Source organism: Chaetura pelagica, unplaced genomic scaffold, assembly GCF_000747805.2.
Source record: "Chaetura pelagica isolate M959 unplaced genomic scaffold, ChaPel_1.0 scaffold1098, whole genome shotgun sequence".
In the NCBI taxonomy this organism is placed as follows: domain Eukaryota; kingdom Metazoa; phylum Chordata; class Aves; order Apodiformes; family Apodidae; genus Chaetura; species Chaetura pelagica.
This window is the reverse complement of record NW_009954179.1, coordinates 590281-606641: the sequence shown is the minus strand read 5'-3', so window position 1 is coordinate 606641 and position 16361 is coordinate 590281. Positions and strand designations below refer to the sequence as shown.

General features: G+C 38.7%; 1 protein-coding gene across 1 annotated transcript in view; it reads left to right on the top strand.

Moving 5' to 3' along the window:
• The window catches only part of ARSJ (arylsulfatase family, member J), a 41083-nt gene that overhangs the window by 5203 nt on the left and 19519 nt on the right, over positions 1-16361 (top strand). The gene's annotated exons all lie outside the window — the stretch shown is intronic.

Below are 16361 nucleotides of genomic sequence, written 5' to 3'. Positions count from 1 at the left end.
GTTTTTGGTTTTTAGGTTTGTTTGGTTTGTTTGTTTTTTGTTTGTTTGCTTGTTTTGGGCAGGGGTTGTGTATTTTTTTTTTTTTTTTTTTTTCCTTATGCAGGCAGCAGATATTTACTTCTTCCTTTAGGCTGTCAGCTTTCTGCTGACCATCAGACCTGTAACCTTAGGACCATTAAGTGCACTGGAATCCCTTTGGGCCACAGGAACGGTGCCTGACCTACCCAAGAATAGGGTCTCTGTAGGAACCAGTGCACAGCAAAGGTTACAGATCACTAAGGAATCTGAATGTCCTCTTACAGGGAATGCTTATGAATCATGGAAACCCTACACTAATCTCAAGAATGAGCTTTGCACAATGAATGGAATGTGGAGATGCAAGATGTTGAGAAATGTTGTAAGTCTGGGGAAATACCCCTGGGATAAAATGAAATATGAAGTTTGCTCATCCAAAGCAGACAGAAATAGACTGTAAATTCAATAAGCATAATCAAAGCGTTATTTTATTATAAATAATTCTATCTGTTATCTAATAATAGAAATATTACACATTTATAAATATAGATAACTACATATAGCTGGTTAGTATGTATTCTCTTGTAGGCATCCCTGTGTAGCAATATGTAGTTCACTGTTCAGAATGACAACAGCAAACTAAGAGGTATTTTGACAACCAGAAATAGAATAGAGGAAGATTCAAGTACTATGAATTGACAGCAGTGCAGCTGAGGTGCAAGCAATCAGAAATACTGAGTTCTGGGGGTTCAGCCTTGTTGGTGAGCCTTCTCTTGGCCTGCCTGCTGTGGCTGTGCCTCCTCCACAGCATGGTCACCGTCCTGTCCCAGCAGCATTGGTGGCCTCTGCTTCCTGCATTGTCTAGGGGAAGCATGGCAGCAACCCACTAGGGATCCTGGTCCCTCTGGCAGCCCTCTCCCACCACTCCTCCTCCAGAGGACATTGTGGTTGCTTGTGATGGAAAAGGGGAAGGTCTTGGCACTTGTCGTCCACCTACCAATACCATGCACACACAGGTTTAAGATGAGGAATGTAGTTGTGCAGAGAAATTTGATGCTATAATGCCTTTTCAGAAGAATTTATAATACTAGAAAATAAATACGGGGACATCTATAGCACTCTGTTATATATATTCCCTGTTTTGTGATTCAAAATATGAAGGATTCAGTCTGATGCTTTACCTGCTCTGAAGTAAAGAGACTTGGCAGTCCTTGGTCCTGAGTTTAATTCTGGTCAGTGTTTCCATTGAAAACCTGGATGATGAAATAAAATGTTCTGATTAAATATGCCACTGAGATGGCTGGGACTGCCAGCATTAAGGGGCTGTAGTGATATTGAAAATCAGCTCGACAAATTAAAGAAATAATCTGAAAAAAATAGAATTAAAGTCAAGAGCAATAAATGCTCTGCTGAAAGCAGGAATAACTTCACAAGCAAAGGATGGTGAACAACTGCTTAGACAGCATTTCTTTAGAAAAGTAGCTGGAATTAGGGTGAATCATGCACTGAATATAAATCCAACAGTGTCACACAGTTACAAAAAAGGCAAACATCATACCAGTTTGTATAAACAGGGAAGCCTACTAGATATGTGAGGCAGCCCTTCTGCTCTACAGCTGAAGCACTCCTGCCCAAACTTGGGCATTGCTCTCCAAGAGCAATGTGCATAATTGGATGGTGTCCAGCTAAGGGTGATCAGATATCTCAGAAAGATAACTCTGGAGAAAAGATCAGAAGTAATGGAGTTGTTTGGTCTAAAGAAGAGAAAAATGAGAAGGGGCATGTGATGAGCCTTCAGTATCTGAAGAGCTATGCAAGGAGAAAGAGCTTAATGCGTTTTCAGTGTCATGATGGATGGTACAAGAAATGAGGGGCTTTCCTGAGAAGAGAAAAAGCTTCAGGTTAGATAATAGGGAAAGCTTTTAAATGCTAAAGATTGTGAAACACTGGAATAGCTGGCTGTGGGAAGTTGCTGACTTTCTTCTTTTGCAGTCATTAAGAACAGACAAGACAAATATGTCAGGAATGACATAATGTAGTTGAATCTGTCTTGGGGAAAAGGGTTGAACTGGATGGCTTCTCTTCCAGCTCGTATTCATCTGTGGCTCCTTTGAAGTACATATGAGCTATAGAAGGCATTTTACACTTGAGTGTTCATAAAATATTTTTAAACACTAGAAATTATTTCAGCATTCATTGAGAGAAACTAGTCCATGTGAAAGTTTCATTTTGGTATTTTCCTAGAAATTCCTGGTTTCTCAAGATTTTCTGCCCCAGGCCTTCATGACTCTGGTGGCATGTCATTATTTATTTCTGCTGACTACTTTCAGGACAATTTGTGGGACTGCCGCCAAAGATGTTGAGGTGTCTTTTTCCATGTTCTTTTTATGTCTTTCACATAGGATGACACATATATATACACACACACATGCACATACACACAGCATAAACCTAGAACAAATGCATTAAATGCAAGGACTTCCTTTTCTTGTTTTGTTCTGTCTCTGTGCTCTTTTCTGTTTCTTCTGCAGAAAATGAGATCCAAGTACTGAGCTGCCCTATGGTCTTAAACTATAAAATGTTTGTTCATATGACCATAACTATGTACAAAGGAGCATTTGGAGGAGAGAGTTGGAAACTACATACAAACAGTAAAGATTTAAAAAAATGTAGGAAGTAGCAAAGTGTAGTAAAGGTTATGATGACTTTTTCTTGCATCAGTTTCTGGTAAGATTTAAGAGTATTGATTGACAGTTTAGGTCAGCTGCCTGTAAGACAAGTATAGGTTTATCTTTAAAAGGCATATTGTAAGTGACAGGAATGTATTTGGTTAGGATGATTTATCAGCAGAAGTATGGATGTGTGTATTCTGATATTTGGAAGCTTCAAATAATACTACAAATGGTACAAAAGGTCCCACAAATCTTCTAACTTGCTTAAAGTCACAATCCTCAGCAGATATGTAGAGTCAGGCCTAAACTCCCTCCTTCTGTTTCAGTTGGTTTATGACACCAAGTGACAGACTTTACAATGCCTCTTGCTAAGTTATTAGTGTCCAGCTTCTGACGTACCCTTTGCATGGTCTGATTGTCATTTAGCTCATAGAGATCCACGTGATAAAGGTCTTTCAAAACATGATTTATTAATGCTATCAAGTTGTCTTCCTCTTCAGTGTGTGTTGTATTATGGCACAGAGTGAGGGCATACAGGCAGTTTCCATGGTGGACAGTGGAAAACCAAAGTTTCCCATTGTTGAACACTAAAATATTCAGAAGAATCAAACATATTTCTTCTAATAATTAAAAACACCCGATATTAAGTACTAAAATCAAAACAGTGTCCATATTGCTTGATGATTATAGAGAAATGTAGGACTCTGACTACATTACTCTGGCTTTTATTTTTTTTAATTTATTTTTACTTTTTGAAAAGAAAAAAAATTTGAACTATTAATTCAGTTTCTTGGAGTACATTTTAATTCCAGTCCATCCATCTATCAGCATATTAGCTGTTTTCTAAAGAGGTCCATTTTCAGTCTCAGTCCATCTATCTCTTAATTTCTGTATTTTAAAGAGTTTCTTCCCTGAGAGAGAATATTGTATCATTTTGAGATATGTAATTTTTCTTAACATTTATAGAACATAAGTGGGTATCAAAGTACTACTGTAGAGGCAATCTGTGTGATAATGATAAGCTCTCATGAGAAATGAGTTCCCTTCTGTTGTGAAGGAGAAAATTACAAATTTGCAGCAACATTACAATTTGAGAAAAATGTGAAGCTGGAGCAAGTGGAGACATTCTCAGGGTAGGGGGAAGCAATGCAGTGTCTTTAGACTAAATATACACTAACAGATGTACTGTTACTTCACAAATTGTACCTCTCTGAATTTAATAAACTTTGTCAAAAGAATGCTTATCATTACATTTTATATACTTAGAGTTACTTGTGATGCATTTTAATTCATAGAATCATAGAACACTGAGTTTGAGGGGACCTCTGGAGGTTGTCTAATTAGGCCTCTTGCCAACTTATATTACATAGCAGGGACACACTGACTTTATCAGTTCTCTTTTATTGTTTGTTTCTTCCTGGAAATAAGAAAATACTGCGAAGTATTGAAGAAATGGGAATCTAGATTGCTATTAGGGAATTCCCTAGCTTTACGAGTTAGCACTTTTAGTGAGCTTAAGAACACTTTCATGAGATTTTTTATACTTCCATTCCACTCTTAAGTATCAATTATTTTTTTTTCTTCTTAAGAGCCAACTGATGAAATTACATTAGTGAGTTTCTTAATGACCAAAGTATAATGGCAGCTCCTTCCTTAGCTGTTCCACAGTTTTGTTTTCAAGAGACTTCAGAAAACTCTCCTAGTATGTTTGCTTATTTCTCTTAAAGCAGAGTGTTTGACTTTCTTACAACTATTATTTCAAATTTGTTGTGATTTGCAGTCTGCTGCTGGAATTTACTCTCCTGTAGGATGCTTTTCTTCAGTTTTCTCACCATCTGATAGACCAGGTGAGGCTTGGAGAGCTGGGCTTGTTGCTGTGCAAAAGGCAGGGCTGAGAGGAATCTCATTCCTGCCTTCAACTACCTTCTGGGAGAAGCAGAGGAGGCAGAAGCAGGTTCTTTCAGTGGTGCCCTGGGAAAGGAAGAAAGGCAATGGGCACTACTCTCATCAAGGCTAGATCAGGCTGCTCAGAGAGGTTGTGCCATTTCCATTCTTGGAGAAATTTGAAGTCACCTGGAGGGTCCCCTGAGCCTTGGAATTATTTGGTTGGACCAAACAACATCCACAAGTCACTTCCAACTTAAGTTTTTTTTATGGTTCTCATCTGGCACAATAAAATTCCTGGTGGAGCAGTGGAAGGAGCAACTTCTGTGTTGTTCCTCCAGGTCTAGAAGTACTCCAGGCAAAATATAAAAGTATTTGGAGTGTTTGCCTGTTTGGTTTATGGCCTTCCTAACCAGTCTGAGCACTTGTTTTCCTGTCATTGTAACTACAGCCCTATTAAAGTCTTGGTTCTTCAAGAACACAGCATACTGGAAAGAGTATGACAGCACTAAATGTAGTGTTGTATCTGAAATTCTGGACAGTCTCCTGTACTTCTGCCAGACCTTTGCAGGAAGTATGTACATTACTAAAGATACAAAGACTTACATGTGTCAGGTGGGTGCTTCACTGCAGTGATTATACTATCTCTGAGATTTATTTCTGTCTTCTTAGCTTTGTTGTTGCTGCTGTTACAGAATCAGATTCATTTTAATAGGAGTATGAGGATTCAACCAGCATTCGGCAGAAAGGAGATAACATTTCCTTGGTTCTTAATTTTGTAATTCTACCAGTTTGGCCCTTTTACACTTTTAAGGCTTCATTTAAGATTAAAAGAATGACTCTCTGTCATAAACTGAGGAGTATTTGGCCATCTTGGTAATACTAGGTATAGATGTTGTAAGTGGTGCAGTATGAAACCATTATTAAGAGCTTAGGTAATGTGGTTTGGCACTGTTATAGGCCTGTTTAGTCTTCAGTCTGTCACAGATTTAATTTTACAACCTTTGGCAGTAATGTGCTTCCCACGGTGAAACTGCCTTGGAGCATCTCTCAGAGTTATAAGGTTCGCAGTTTATTTCAATGTTTTGTAAGTTCTTGCCACCTGACACAATGACATGGTATATATATTGGGTTTCCATTGTCATCAGCTTATCTTTTCATGGTTCTTGTATCAGTTAGTAGTTTTGGGGCTGCTGTATCTTGTTGTGATAAGACTTTGCAGGATTAATCTTGCCAGGGTTGTGTTGATTGCAGAATGATGCTTTTTAGCCTCTGGAGGAGTCAGGTATTCTCGTAGGCATTTACAGAAGAAATGCTTGTGCTTGCTTGGAGCTCAGAGCTTTCTGTATACTAGATTCTATTTCTGCCATGCAGAATATTGACTGCTTTCCACTGGGGAAATGTACCTCAGGTAGTGTGCTAATGTCTGTATTACTAACCTGACGGCTCTTATCTGTGTTGACCTAGAAGCCAAGTGGCTTTCTTCAGCATCCTTTTGATACTCTGCTGCTACTGAATGTAACCTTGAAGGGCACTGAAGTTTAATAAGTCTGAATTCTAGCTGTTATCTTCTAGAGTGCATTTGTTAACTAGGCATGATCTTTACCAGTAAGCTGATTTACCTGTTTTCTTGGTATAGATGTTGCTTTTCAGTGCAAGTCCTTATAGTGCTTTTGAATCTGAAAAACTGTCATTTCAAGGTGACACTTTATTATTCAACGTGCTTCCTCTCCCTAGCTGAGTCATACTTGCTCACTTCAGTAACAAAAACATATATATTAACCATGGTGAGTCAGCTTAGGTAAGGCAAAATTAAGTTTATGGGCTATTTTGCTTTGTTTTTCTTCATAAACAAGCCACAGGCTGAGACATCTTAAAAGAGGAAAAATCAGAGGAACAAAGGAAAACCAGAGAAATGCATTTCCGTGTGAAATGATTTCACATAGTAGCTGGGTTGGTTGTGGGGTTTTTGGGGGTGTGGGAGTGGGGCTCAAAGGACATTTCTGCTCCAAAGAAAAATATTCATCTTCATAATAAATGTATTTAGTGTCAAGAGCAGATACAGGAGAATAAAATGGAAGTAGTCAGATGACAAAGATATTACTTTCTGACCTTGGGATAATTTGCACATGTTGATGTGTTTGGAAACCCTCCCTGTAGGACAAAGGCACCTGTGTGCATAAGAGGGGAAATGGTGAACAATCCCTGTTCGCTAGGAGGAAGTTGTGTCCTGAATTATGTTTCTCTTCAGATGTACATGTGTTTCAGAAAATAGATGAGAGTAGCAGAAGCAGGGTGGTGGGGATGCTCGTGTGAGAAGCGTGTGGCTGCCCAGACTTAAATTCATTTTCTTCATTTCCCTCCTTATTCTGTCTTCAGCATTAAGCAAATGGGGAGCCAAACCAAGTCTTCTCCACACAGTTTAATCCTGTCACCCTGTCTTTTATTTGTCTCTCCGATTCTTCAGATATTTTCTGGTGGAATAGCTTGATGTATAGCTTTTGTGTATGTAAGGGAAGAACATTTATACTTGCCTTATTGAGTATTTTAAGGCTGGATTAATTACAGTTGTTCATAGTAGTTAGTATACTTCAAGGAGTATCATAGATAATACTCCCTGCACAGTTCTGAAAATATTTTAAAACAGTTTAAAAGCCCATGGTGCCAAAGGAAATTTTCTAATATATATTTGATTATTATGCCATAGCTTGCTATTAGTGTAGTGTTTTCAAACTGGAAGAGAAAAGGTGAGACTAACAGAGAGAAGAGGGAACTTTACAAAGGTTGTGCTATTCCCAAGACTTTTGAAAAGAAAACAAACCTAAGGCACTTGGAAATGGTTCAGGTGTTTCTAGTCAGATATGACATGACATGATATGTGATGTGATATGATAAATAGGCAAGATTATTCACCTTTTAAGTCCACCCTTATTTATTCAGACCAAACTGTGCTTCACTGATTTACTGCAAGCCCTGGAATTTATTTCTCTACTACTTCCAGCTTGTCTTAGCAGTGTGGGGAAATTTGTTTGCAATCTGAGATGAGAACAAGGTGTTTTCTAAAAAGCAGATGTTGTTTTTATGACTGCGGCACCCTGGGTTTGGCACCTCTTTGTGATGGCTGGCTCTGCTGGACCCAGCTCCCATGGGGAGGAACTTGTCCTTTTTGTGCTAAGGGAAGGAATTAAATGCTGTGCTGCTCGAGTTGTTTTTTTCTCAGCTGTTCTCTGTGGCCATGGTTGCTTTTGCTGCCCAGCCAAGTGGGCTGTGTTTAACAGGATCTCAGCTGGACAGGCTGGCCTGTGCACAGCTAGTGCTCTCTGGATGGTTTTCTTCGCAGCTGCTGAACTGAAGCTGCCTTGCTTCTGAACAAGCTGCCATTTGCTGGTTTGTATCCAGACAGATACCTTTAGAAAACACGGATTTAAGAAATCTTATTAATCAAAACACTGATAAAATTTGTGGGAATAACTTGTTCTTAAATACTTTCAGCAAAGAATTCCACACTTTCCCTTGCCAGTCTGAGCTATAATTTCAGTTATATAGCTTTTTAATTCTCTAACTTCCATCCTTCTTGCTGCAGTTTAAGCCTATGATCTCTTGGCAGTTCCCATGAGAAGAATTTCTTTTGCTACAAAAAGATGGTAAATGTCCTATATGTCTGAAGCCTATTATCATGTCTCTGGCTCTTCCCTTCTCTAGCCTCAGTGAAATCCATTTTTTCCATCTTTCCAGGGAGATCCTGGTTTACATACCTCTGGTTTATATAACTTCTCATTGCAGGGAGGTTGGAACTTGATGATCTTTAAGGTCCCTTGCAACCTTAACCATTCTGTGATGGCTTTCAATGTTCTCCTCTGAACTTTTAATATTTGAGCCTATTTTTCATGGAAAGTGACACCCAGAGCAGGACACAATGTTCCAGCTGATGTTTGACCAGTAATGCCTCAATATTTTGTTCTAAATCACAAAGTTTCTAAAATAGTTTCACTGTTGAGTAATTGGAAGGCAATACAGCAACTCCTTTACTGGCATAAATTTACCTCAGCAGAAAATCTGGCCAAAGCAGCTGTGTATCAAAGAGTGTGTGACTCTTCTACTTCTGATGTGTAAGAAATGTCACAAGAACAACCGATCTGGTATTAATTTTTTCCGCTAATCTGTGATCTGCAAATTCAAACAGGATTATTATCCTGATGGGTTTGTTCCTGCTAGAACATTCACGTTCTGGTGCAGTGCAGGACACGGTGCCCTCAACCTACTGCAAACCACAAGAAGATAACAGTCAAATTTGAGGTATGTCTCCTCTCTGGACTGAATGGCTGGATATGAAACAAATACATTTTCTTTTCCTCTAGCAGACCTGAAAAGCCTTTGTCATTTGTTTTGTTCCCTAACTTTAAATAGGATGTCATATATTTTACTTAGGCAATCACTTCTAGACATCCCAGTAAGATGATGCTGTTTTTCACAACATCAAGTCATTGCTGACTTCTCTTCAGATAAGGTTAGCAATAAGCTACAGATCTTTTTTTTTCTGTGAGGAAATTAGTTTGTGCAGTTGATTATTCCTACCTTAAAGCACTACTTTGCAGTTGTAAGTGAACTGCCTTCTGTTTAGTTCAGGCTACTCCTCTAATTCAAGTTCATTTTGAATCGCCACTCTCCTCTCCCAAAGGCAATGCAACAGTCCTACTAGCACAAACTCATGGCCTGCATGTTTATTGTGATTAAATTTCTCCTTAAAAATACATTCATAACCCATATTAAAATAATCACCATAATTGTAACTAACCCAATTGCTTTTACTTACTCCCAACAGATGTATTTTAAGAATGAAAAAGCCTGTCGTTTAAATATATTTATTCTAAATTCTCCATCTTAGAAATTTAAACTGAATTTGCAGAATATATTTTAAGGAAATCACATGGGCATTTCATGATGTCTTTTTCAGAAAAACCCTGGGTTTTCAGAGTCTTGAGTGTTTTGTTTTGGTGTTGAGGTGTTTTTACTTATCCCTTCTCTGTGTTTCTGGTTCATCAAACCAAATCATTATCTTGGGTTTTGGCATCACAGTGTCAAACAAACCATGCCCATTGTCAGTGTGTCCTGCTGTGTTAGAGTATTCTTGGATGTCATTTGCCAAGGTTAAATGAAAACAGGAATAATTTGATTTCCAATCTTAATGTGCTTCTATATTTCTCTGAAGAAATGATGCAAACAGTTACCAAGATGAGTGCACAGAACCTTCTTTCTAGCCATGTTGCTGTGCTGAACAAGGTTGGAGCAAGCTGCTCAAGCCAGGCTGTTGGGGTTTGAATCTCAGCTGTGTACTACTGATAGTGGGCAAGAAAGGATTTGTCTTTCACATGATGTCGTTTCTCCCTAGATGGGACTGAGCCTTGTGGTGCTTAGGCCTTCAAGATAAAATTGCTTGAGTGCTTTTCTTCACAAAAAAAAATTGTCTGTATTGCAAATCAAGGTAATTGTAAATCATATGCAGGGCCAGAAAACTAATATGTCGGTACCACTCCTGTATTCAACAGTACAAGCACTTTTGTGCTCTTTAATATTCTCATTAATTTGTTTCTCTGCTAAGGAAAGACCAATTTAATGAATTAATGGACATTGACATAATTAAGGTGTTTTCTTGAAAGACTGGAGCTTTCAGGGCTTTTGAAGTAGATATGCAGTGTTTAAGAGCAAAGGCATTACCTACAAAATTACTGTTGGTGCCTCATGAAGTTGTAAAGATTGGAGATGATCAGCCAGGCATGCTCCAGGTGTTTCTTCTACTCCAGCTAATACCTGGTTTTATGATAAAAATTACCTTTACTTTCTTTTGAATCATGTCCAGCAAAATGGAATTGTCACTTATTACCAGTGAATTGGATTTTGGTTTCAAGAGTAAATCATGCATGTTCTTAATTGTGTGTAAGGCTATTGTCTCTTCCTCTCCAAAGAACATGGATTCTGATGAAGAAGGGAGGAAAAATAATCCTTTACTAGATTCAAACCATCAAGATTATATCACAAAAGTTTGACATTGTCAGTTTCTTCATTTAAACTAACATTACTGGAAAGGGCAAGATCAGTCACTCAGCCAGGTGTGTGTGGTGAATTAGCAGGTTTTGTTGTCTTTTTTTCTTTAACATTAATAAAACATCCTTGTGAATTGGCCAGGCTCTGTATACAGTACTGTAATTTAGTGAAATTCAAGGTTATTTGTAATTTCCAGTAGAAATTGCGGAAGATTTTAAGCCTTGAACTATTCAAAATAAGAAGTGCTAAGGTACCTAGCTTTTTAAAAAAGGCTTCCTAGAGGAAAAACTTCCATGCTTAAAAATAACATTACTCCTAAAAAGAAATACATTTCCCTGCAGTGATGGTGGAACAGTCTGTAGAGTAGATGTCTGTTGGCCTTCTTAATGTGTTTGTTACCTGACCTAATTTTTTTGTGAAGTGGAACTACTGTATTAGGAATCATCATCCAAATGAAGAGGATGGCAGAAGAGTTCCAGTTTTAAAATTATTTATACCAAATGATGATGTACGTAATTGGAAGCAGTTTTTAAAATAACTGTCTTGTGTCCAATTTAAAAGGGAGAATACCAGAATCCTGAATGCCAAATAAAGTTGTGGTATCTAGAAAAAGATTAGCAAGGGAGACGTAAAAGTGTGAATTTGCTCTACCACCATTCTTCTGTGGAAAATAAATTTGCTGTCTCACTTGAACTTTCAGTCTTCTGGCAGCAAATGTACATGACCATAGTAGTTGGCTTTAAAAATAAAGAAGTGTACAGAAAACCTACTCTTGTCTAGTCTAATTCCCTTGGCTTGCATGTCGGAAATTTTGAATTTAGCAAATGGAACAAGTGTGGTCTGAATCGGCTCTGTTTGGTAGCAGTTGATAAGTTGTGTCAAAACAGTCCTGCATAGTTGGAATTAAATACTGCACATTTTTGAAGGAAACACTTGCAAATATTACCACGCTGCAAAAGTGTCTGAAACAGTTGGTGCTGGTACAACACTGCCCAGGCAGGAATGGAATTAAAATATTTCCCCTCTGCCGTCTGCTCTAGGCTTATCAGCTGCTAATGCCATACAGAAACTGTCTGTCTGTAGCAGGCTGATCCAAACTAGAAATATTTTCCTGCACAAGCAGTTTTCTTTTCAGAGAAATCTTTCAGCAGTTTGGGCTTTAACAACCATGCTTTAATTGCAGTCAATTTGTCTCGCCCCCAAACTTCCAATGCATCAAAATCTGCTGCCTTTCACAATGAATAACTTAACATCAATTGCATTGACATGAGTGGAAATATGCTGGGTTTGTGGTGGTCCAGTGCAGACTAGTTAGTGACTTCATGTTGGAAAGTATTCAAATTCTGAGTCTAAATGATCTAAACACAGAGCATAAATTTAACTTTACATCCTTTAAAAGCGTAATGAAATATTTTATGCAAATGGCCCAAACACCACAGACTTCATATAAGCAATTTCAGTCATTTCTTTTAGGAAACCTTAGCAAAATATTTGGAAATGAACTTTAGATAAGTTTACTGTAAATATAAATCACTATAAACAACGACTTCTTCTTTTAGTGGTTCTTGCAGTTCAAAACTGTTATTTTTTAAAATGTAGTTTATGTTCTTTATTTTATGTTCTTTTTTTGCCAAAGACAACCAGTGACTGTACTTCATCTCCTACCCCTGTGCTGGCTGCATGGTACCCACTGAAGGAAGGTGCTTAAGTCCTGTGGGAGAACACGTTCCACATTTTCCTCTGTGCATCCCATAAGATTGGACTGGAACATCTTACAGGTCTTTTCCTACCTGAATGATTCTATGATTCTGTTGAGCAAGTGATGCTTAGTCATTGTCAGGAACAAGGACTGCAACATGCACAGCCCATCACACCTCCTGGTGTGGAAGTGTTCTCTCCGTGCCTGCAGCAAGAAGGCAAAAAAGGTGATAACCCTATAGGAGACATTTACATTTTGTACACTCATCATGACTCTTCACATGCTCAGGACAGCCTTAGAAAGCTGATCAAGAGCCAGAGATGCTTACTCCATCCATCTCCAGAGATGAAGTCCCAATTAGATGATTTGCTGATTTTCCTAATTGTTAATCACTGCACTCTTCCTGGTATTTGATGTACATTTTGGAAATATTATTTTTCCATTAGTGTGTTTTTGCATTAATATATCTTTGTTTTGTTAGCAACATGGACCCAAATTTCAGAGCCAGTGAAGATTTTAATACACACACACGGTTTTGCTCTGGTTAATGAAAAAGGTACGACTTGTTAAAACATAAATACTTTGTTAGAAATATCCCTTAAGGCCACAATTTGAAATTCTATTTTGAAAAAACAATATGGATTTTCTTAGATTAGTTTTTTTTGTTAAATAAATCTAAGTAAACACAGACAGTCCATTTAGGTAAGTGCTAGGCACTTGAAGGCAGGAGCTACACAGACCCCAGAGAAGTGCACATACACAAACACCCAAAGAACTGAATGCAGCTTAACTGTAAGTCCCCTTCTGGTTTCTGTCCCCTCGTGGGATGAAGGATCCCGGTGAAAAATCTGAGTGTTCTGAGTTTGCCTGGTACAACTGGAGATTGGCATACCAGGAAACATGACAGGGAGGGAACAGATTGCTTCCCTTTCCCAAAATAGATGATTTAGCCTATTTACTATCTATGGCACACAGTCTTTAAGAAAAAAATATGTTCACTGGCTGTGCGTGTTTGCTGATCCTGCTTCCTTCTAACTTTGCACCTCATCAATTCCTTGTTTAAGGAAGCGAGGAAGGAGAGAAACCATGGCTTGGTTTGTGTAGGTGGATAATAATGCAAGAGCCAGTGAGTCAAGAGGACAACCTGTGGTTGAGCCAAGAGCAAAGCTTTTTCTAGGAGGGAGAATGTGCTGCTGTCCCTGTGTGGCCCATCCTGCAGGGCAAAAGGACCCCAGTAGCACCAAGATGCTGGTTGGCGATGCAGGTAAATGGCAAGAGGGAAGCAATAGGAAAGATGGGGATGCCTTCCCCCTCTTTCTCTCCTTCTTTGCTGTAACCTACTCTCCCACCCCTGACTCGCTCTAGAAAAGCCATTTTCAGGGGGATAAAGAACAAGAAATCCACTTTCTGTAATTTTCATCAGAGACGTTTGGGAGAGTCACTGAACCATGGAAACTGCAGCTACTTCAGCCTGAAAGCTTTGGCCCTCCAGAGCTGCTTCTGTGCAAGGATTTTCCACAGCTTTGGAGACATTAACAAAGTTGGCTTTGCAGTGCTCTGACAGAGAGGAACTGAATTATTGTTCTGGTTTGCTAAAACAAGAGCTGTGATGGGCAAATGCATTTTAGCTTAGCTATATGTTGTCAGATAATTTTGCCTGGCTCAAATCTGTGACCTTTCTGAAGGTCAAGGTTACTGTCCAGGTGCCAGAGGGAACAAAAGGGAACGTAATTTTGTCTTGCCAACTCAGACCAGTCTGGGGTATTACATTGAAGCTGAGTTTCTGCTAAGATCAGGGCAGAATTTTGTCTGAGGTGGGCAACCTCTGAGAGAAGGTAGAGACAACAAGATGTCAGGAAGGTCCACTTGGTTTTGGAGTCCTATCTATTTCATCCTACATCTCAAGGGAAGTTTGAGACAAATCAGTAGAAAGATTCCACCTTTCCTAAATCTGTATTTTGCTGCCAGTTTAATTTAGGATGGAAAAGTGCAATGTGCAGGCACAGTGTTTAATTTTGGGGGTTTCTTTTCTAGAAAATAATCTACCTGCAGGTATTAAAAGGCCATCAAGTGCTTTTCAAACAACAGCTGAAAATATGGCCATAATTGGGAAGAATTTTGAAGTAGGAATTACTGAGAAGTGCAATTTTGTAAGCACATTCCTGGGGGAGTGAGTGGGAGAAATCATTCTGGTGAGAGCATGAAATAGTGTACATACATTTTGGGATTTTATCAAAGGGTATAGCATGCTTGGCATGTTTCCACTTGTTCAGCAAGCTGATTTCCATCTTTCTTTTCCATCTGTAGGCTAATCAAGAGCTGCATAATAGTCAAACCCTGAAGATTTTTAACATTGTGAGATTGTTGCTTTGTTTCATTTTTCATGTCTCAGCAACACACCTTGGAAATTGCAGATTCAAGGAAAAATGTCTATTTTTTTTTTTCCCATTCCAAGGGAAGATAGCAAAAAAAGAAAAGTGGTGTTGTTTGTTTGTTTTTTCTTCTGCTAGAAAAGCAAAACAGGTGGATGAGCAAAATACAGTGCTTTTTATTTTGTTGGCTCCAGGGTTCTGTTTCTTGCCACCAGACTCCACAGCAGTACTTGAGGTAGCTCAAATGTCTGAACTGTGCCTGTCTCAACTGAACTCCTGTTTTGCCAGCTCTGTTTATGTCTTTCTGTCGTTGTGCCCTGTTCTTTGACTTAAGAGACTGAGTCTGCAGAGGAGTTAGAACTCTCCCCTCCAGTGTAGCTCAAGACCCTCTTCAGTGAACATGTTAAAAAAAGCAACTGATAAAGGTGTTGGGTTCATTAGATTCCAGACCACGGTGCTTATGATAAAGGCTGATGTGTCTCTCTCTAGTAAGATATTTTCCAATTTAAACTTCTCATAGCACTTTTTCCATGAACAGGTTGGATTTCGCTGGATTTCCTAATGATTTTTGAAAAAATGGAAATATTCTTTGACAAGAAAGTGGACCAAATTTAATTACTCTGACTTTTCTAAAGTGCATTTAGTGTACTGGAGAAGTCTAACATGAAGTGGAAAAGTTAGGATCGTGAAGATCCATCCTGACTCTCTACCTAAAGGCTATTTGAAGTGTGGGAAACCTGTGGAAGGTGCACCAAATTCCTGAAGCCTTGCTGAATAGCTAGGCTTGGGCAAAGCAGTGACATTCATGCAGAAGAAAACTATATAAACCAGGGCAGAAGGCAAAATCAGAACTTCTCATAGGTGAATCTGCAAGGCTTATTTTAGTTTGGTCCCAGTGACCCCAGTAAGGAATTCCAGTGACCTGGCAAATTTTTTGTTCTGGTGCTTAAAATCCTTAAATGTAACTGACACAGAGGATATTTATATGCTCAGAAGGAATACTGATGAGAGGGTTTCTGGAGCAAAAGAAATAAAAAGAAGGTTTGTTCATAAGCAAGAGCTGTAAATCACAGTGAATCTAACATCTTAATTTTGAATTCAGCTGGAATAACTTTTTCAGATCTTGTACAGGGAATGCAGGTAATCTCAGAAGAAAAGTAGATGTTTCCTTGTCAAACCAATCATGCTAGCTTAGATTCTAGAATTGCAATTGCCTGCAATTTCCAGCATGGTTTTTTTTTCTTCATCCCACAGGAATGAGAACGAAGACAGATGGGAAACAGTGGAGGGGGTTGGGGGGGATGTGTGAGGAAAGGCACTTTTTCTGAACTGGAATAGTTTAGAGGATTCTAGAAGGTGTAGTTAATGCAGACCCATTTGGCTGTGTTGGACTGAGTGATATCCAGGGGTTTAATAAAATGCCTTGCATTAGATACTCATTTTTCCCCAGTACTACAAAAGCACTTGAAGCAGTGACTGTCAGCCTGGCATAGCCTCAGAACAGCCTGTGTTTCACTGTTGTCCTTAATTCCAGATATGCAGCAAGATACATAAGCTTACAGAGCAATCCTTTTATTTTTCTGGTAGAAATTGAGATTTACATAAACCCACGCTGAAAGAGAAGATATTTTTTCCCTTATTCCTTTTTTATTGTATCCTTGGGAGTGGCTAATTTAA